Genomic DNA, 6,669 nt, shown 5'->3' with positions numbered 1-6,669 from the left:
ATGCCAGATAAATCAATAATGGATGTGTCTGAGATTTTGGGCATTAGCGGCCAAATAAATGATTGAACCTCACATGAGATGTGATGGGCAAGGAGTTGCTCACTTATAGTTTATTGTAATTCCAATAATGGATGTACTTGAGGGTGATCAATAAGACTATAAGAATTCAATCACCCACTAGAAATCCATCTAACTAGGATTTCCGTTTCCTATTCTGGAAGTGTAGGATTCGCCAAGTTAGTGGGAGAACCAATTTGATTAAAAGACCATAATCATTTTGGTTAATTACTTGATATATTTACTAATTAATCTTGTTACTTTCTACAGTTCATTTTCTGATAATAATGAGCACACAACAACCACCACCATCCAATATCCTTGCGGGCATACTTGATCACAATAGGTTGACTAGACCTAACCTTTCTGATTGGCTCAGAAATTTAAAGCTTGTCCTGAACCTAGAACGTATTAGATATGTTCTAGATTCAAAGATTCATGGTCCCTTGCCTCCAGGGGCCACTCCAGAGGAATCAGAGACTTTGGACAAGTGGAAGGAGCATGATATGAGAGCCAGATGCTACATGCTTGCTTCTATGACTAATGAGGTACAGAAGTAATATGAAAACATGCAAAGTGCGAATGAGATCCTTCTTCACCTGTAAGAGTTGTATGTTGAGCATAGCAGGAATGCTAGATATGAGATATCTAGGCAGTTATTCCGCATAAGGATGTCAGAGGGACAGAATGTAGAAGATCATGTCCACAAGATGATTCGGCTCATTGAGCAGTTGGAACATCTTGATTTTCACATGGATTTCCAACTGCAGACGGTTTGATCTTTCAGTCCCTACCAAAGTCATTTGGAAATTTTATGACAAATTTCCATATGATTAAGCAAGAATGCACTATAGCTGGCTTGCTTAACATGCTGGTTATTGCCCAAAAGAATACGCCGGGAAATAAAGGAAAAGAGGTAGCTTTGGTTGCATCTTCTTCTTCTGCTGGAAAGTCCAAGAAAAAGAAGGGAAATAAGAAAAAGAAACCTTAAGTTCCTGGACCTTCAAAGAAGATAGTCAAACAGAAGGGCAAGACAGAAGCTGACAAAGGCAAAGGAAAGTATTTCCACTACCAGAAGGATGGGCACTGGAAAAGGAACTGCCCAGAGTATCTTACTTCTCTGAAGGATAAGAAAGATAAACCTTCAGAAGGTATGTCTATATCTTGTTATTTAGATTCTAATGATGCTCATAGTTCATCTACAGCTTGGATTTTAGATACTGGTGCTAGTTCTCACATTACTTATGACATGCAGGAACTAGCAAGTAGCAGCAGCTTGCAAACACAAGATGTTAGACTCCGGATTGGCAATGGCTCAACTGTTGAAGCTTTAGCCATAGGATCTAAATATTTATACATTTATGGACATGTTTTGTATTTAAATAATATTTTATATGTACCCGATGCTTTTAAGAACATTATTTTTGTATCTAGTTTAACTAGAAATGGTTATGAATTTCAATTCAGAAATGATGTTTGCAATATTTATTTTGGAAATGAATATGTTGGCTCAGGTTATATGCATGATAGACTTTATTATTTGGATAATAATGTTAAATACAAATCTAATGCAAGCAATCTAAATGAATGTAATGCCATGATGAAAATCAACTCAAGTTCAAAATATATTTGGCACTTGAGATTAGGTCATATTGCAGAAGATAGGATTGCAAAGCTGGAGAAAATGGGGATTTTATCCTCATTGGGTTCTGAACTTACTCCAACTTGTGAATCCTGCCTTCAAGGCAAAATGACTAGATCACCTTTTCTTGGACAGGGGTTAAGAGCAAAAAATATTTTGGAACTTATACATAGTGATGTGTGTGGTCCATTTAAGGAAATCGCTAGAGGCAATTTTTATTATTTTATTACCTTTACTGATGATAAATCAAGGTTTGGGTATTTATATTTGATGAAATACAAACATGAATCCTTTGAAAAGTTTAAAGAATTTAAATCTGAAGTAGAAAATCAAATAAGAAAAAGTATTAAAACTCTTCAATCAGAACGTGGAGGCGAATACTTAAGTAATGAATTTGATAAATACTTGAAAGAGCATGGCATTATATCCCAGCTGACTCCTCCAAGAACGCCACAATTAAATGGTGTGTCTGAAAGGAGAAATCATACCCTATTAGATATGGTACACAGTATGATGAGCTATACTGATATACCAATCTCCTTTTGGGGATTTGCAATAGAATTAGCTTTGCATATTCTGAATAGGATTTCATCAAAGTCAGTCTCTTCCACACCTTAAGAGATATGACATGGAAGAAAACCAAGTCTTAAACATGTTAAGATTTGGGGTTGTCCAGCTTACATTAAAAAGCTGAAGACTGATAAATTGAAAACCAAATCAGAAAGGTGTCGATTTGTTGGGTATCCAAAAGAAAGTTTTGGATATTATTTTTATTTGCCTTGTCACACCCTATCCCTTAGTAAGATGTAACATAATCCCGTAGTTCATCTAATGATTTACCGTACTTCGCCTACCGGTAACCCATTAAATATACTATAAGAGATTTTAAAACTTTTTTCTTACATTTTGGAAGTGGTGAGCATTTTGATAGGAAATAAAAATATTTAATTGAAGTTTGAAAACTAGTTAAGATTTTTATCCTATTTTATGTTTCCGCAAATTTTATAAAAATTTTGGCAGAGTACCGTCTGTATTTGGGAAAAACAGTTCTTCAAAACCTATGAAAACACTTCCAAATAATTAATTTCAACCCCATTTGCAACCACCAAACTTCAACTCAACAGCAATAGCAACACTTCAATTCAAAATCCAAATTTCAAATCAAGAATTGATATCTCAAAACATTTCATAATCTCATGCACATTGCATTTTAAATATTTAATTTACATTCATAAGTTAATTTACAGATGCAAAATCTCAAAAATAATATTGTTATACATTGGTATCTGTTTGCTCAATCTACCTTAATACATATGACACTAAATCATTTACATCAAAATAATTACAAAGGTATTAACAAATACCCATACAAAATCTCAAAGCGTGCTCCTCTCTTCTTGTGTGACTCACTCTGCTGCTATGTCCTTTTCTCTATCTGCGACAGTAAAAGAAGCTATCGCTGAGTATAAAAATACTCAGTGGTGCACAATAAAATACAAAATGCATAATATAAAATATCTATGAATAATTCATAATTCAAAAATCTCACAATCACATTTCACAATTTTTCAAATCATAGTTAGAGCAAATCATAATTTTCAAAGCTTAATAACACAAATTTGATCAAACAATTTAATAATCATAGTGTTGCCAATCAATAACATAACTTAGGCCATGACACAAAATTTCTAAATATGCCGTGTTGTACACCACGACAATCGATCTCACCATTTATGTTGATTATGGTTAAATGACATTAAACTTGTCCAAGCCTAATAAGTCAAAATCAAAAGTTAAGCTTCTCTCGCCAAGTTTTAAAGAGAGAAATTTCTTATCAAGTGTGCAGCCTTCGTTCTTTCTTATCGTTTTCAGTAACCTACCTTTATTCCATCTGAACAACGGTTGACTTTTTTTAACCCAACACGAAGAGTGTATTCTCCTTCCTCACCTCCATGTAGGTTTGTGTATAGTTGTTTATTTTATTTTCTTTGGACATAGGCTAATCTTCAAGGGAGAGGGACTCGACAACCTATGTTTTTCTTTAACCCAGAGCTTCTAAGCTACGATGAGGGGCTTGGGATCTGATTTCTTTTTTTTTTTCTCTTTTCTTTTTGTTATGTTTGTTTGTGATATTTGGGCTGCTAGATCTAAGGGTTAATGGGGTTCTATGTAGCGAGGTATCTCTTGGGCACAGTATCGATTTCTTCCTCTTAAGTATCCAATATAGTGGCAAGTTTACTGTGATAAAAGAAGGGTCAATTGACCCTTTCTTTTTTTTTTAATTTCTCCTATATATTTATTTAAATTAACTTTCTATAAATTTAAATATTGAACATTCTTTTTTAATAGAAAATATATTTTTTAGTAAAAATGTATTTTTTATTAATATGAAATTAATTTATGTTCATATATTGAGTAAATTATTATGTATTCGTTAGTATATACAATTTACCCATAAAAGGTGTGTATTATTTTTCAAAATTTAATTATTTTTTTAAATTTAATTATTTTCTAAATTTAACACTTAACTATTTTTATATGAGTATTCATATATTATTTTTTTAGTATAATAAACATATCGTACAATTTACTTGTGTATTAACTGCAGAAAATTTTTTTTATAAATCCGCCATTATTCTAATCCCTCAAAGCCTAAGAGCAATAAGGCTCTGTCGCTGCCCTTTTTCTTCCCTTTGTTCAAATCTAGTTATTTTGACCTTACAGATGGCATAGGGACTTTTTGGTGTGGGGGTTTAGCTATTGCAGAGCTTCTTTAGCTCTTATGCATTCAATGGATAGGATCTTCCTCCCTTGACCTCCATTTGTCATTTTCTTTCCTGGCTGCTGTGGCTCGGTGCTTTTAGTGATCGGCGTTCAACCTCTTCTCTGCACTGGATTCAAGACTGCAAGTTATTGCCACCCCTTCCAAGTTCTTCAGATGTGAGCAATAGGTTTTTTTCTATGTGGGCCGGGTGTCTTTTGATTGTGTTACTTGTATTTGGGTTTATTGCCCTTCTTTGTAATGTTTACAAGCCCATTAATGAATTATGACCTTAAAAAAACATAAAAATAAAAGCTTGCCTGAGCCTAATAATTTGGGCCTAACTTATTGTCCTAGCTCGACTCTTCTACCTTTAAGGAGCTAAACCTTTCCAAGATTTGCAATTGGCAGTTTTCTGTTATAGAATTAGCGATGGCGATAGGTTAAGTTTTACGGGTATCCAATATAATGAGTTTTAGTATATAATTAAATTTAAAATAAATTTAAATTTAAAATTTAATATAAGTGACGAGTTTAGGTCGAGTTCAAATTTTATATTTTGGATATCTGTTATGTAAATATATTAAGATAAATATTTAATTAAATATAAAATATATATTTTTCATAATAATAATTATAAATTTTTATATATTTCATTTTATATAAAATACAATTAAAATATTTTATGAAATTATTAAATTTTTAGAATATAAATTAATAAAAATAAATTTTTATGTAAATTTTTAATTAAAAAATATAAAATTAAATAGGTACATATATTTTTTGGGTAATAATAATCGAGTTTGGAATGAATTCGAATTTTGAGAATAAATTTTAATCAAGTTTAAGATGAATTTGAGTGTTGAAAATATTAATCGGTTTTAAATATGATACTTTTCGCAGATATCCTATCTATTGCCATTCTTATATAAGACTGTAAGGGATCAAGGATATATGATTCTTGAACATCCAATGCATCATCTAGCAACTTTTAGGACTATTTGGTAATTATTCAAAATCAAATTATTTCTCAAATTATATCAACAATAATAAAGAAAAGACAGAAGTCTATTTCATTCTATAACACAACTTCTGTAATTTTTCTAAATTTCTGAAGTTTAAAAATTACTATTTTAGTTATTTTTTTAAATAAAATTTCACTAATTTTCTATTATTTTTATTTGTTTGGTTCATCAGCTAATTAACTAATTATTTTGTTAATAATTTAAATAAATCTTACATTAATTAATTTAAAGTTAACTTTTATCCAGAAAATCTATAATAATAATAATAGTCATTTTCTTAAAAAATTTTAATATTCTTTAATAATATAGTTTGAAATTACTATATTATGAGAATAAAATCTCTTTAATAAAGAACTTATTTGGAAATATGGGTTTAAAAAACCCAAGAAGCCATGTCATTAAAATAGATATTTATAGGAATAAATTCTGAAATTACATAAATAAAAAACAACATGCTCAAACATCATAATGTTTAAAAAAAAATTAAAATTAAGGAATATTTGGAATAATATTAATCCATTTGATTTTTTTTTATTTTTTCATTAAAAATAAATACACACAGATTTAGGAAGACAACACAAATATAAAAGCTTTATTAACTGATCAACAATCATCAACTATATTATCATTATGATGAGATGATTTTATCAAACAATTTATATTTATTCGCTTCCAATTACTCCCTCAGCTCACAGACTTATATTTTTTTAATTTATTTTAAATTATAGGTCACCTTTTTTTAATTATAATTAATTTATTAATTTATTAATATATTCTTATTGAAAGAGTAAAATATAGGCTAAATACATCTTTTCGGATAAAAGTTAGGGGGCGTAAAGGTGCATTAGTTCTAAAATCTATTTGTTTCAAAAATAATTGACATGATTAAAAAAAAAGACAAATCTAGATGTGTTTTGATAAATTAATTCAAAAGGTTAAATCTTAGCAAAAATAACCAAATTGCTAAAATTTGTTAAAATTTTATTTAATTTTTATCGGTCAAATTTTAAACTCTATTTAAAATTCAATATTACCATATTCATCGATTCTTTTATAATTTATTTTGAAAATCAAATAATGATAGATTTAGTTACTAAATGAGGAGAGAGAAAGCGTGACTTAAACCATTCAATTTGATAAAATGGCCAAAAATTTTGATGCAGCAAGGATATCAAAATAAAATT

The sequence above is a fragment of the Hevea brasiliensis genome, chromosome 14, assembly GCF_030052815.1.
Source record: "Hevea brasiliensis isolate MT/VB/25A 57/8 chromosome 14, ASM3005281v1, whole genome shotgun sequence".
Taxonomy (NCBI): Eukaryota; Viridiplantae; Streptophyta; class Magnoliopsida; order Malpighiales; family Euphorbiaceae; genus Hevea; species Hevea brasiliensis.
The sequence above is the reverse complement of the archived record's forward strand: the minus strand, read 5'-3'. Positions refer to the sequence as shown.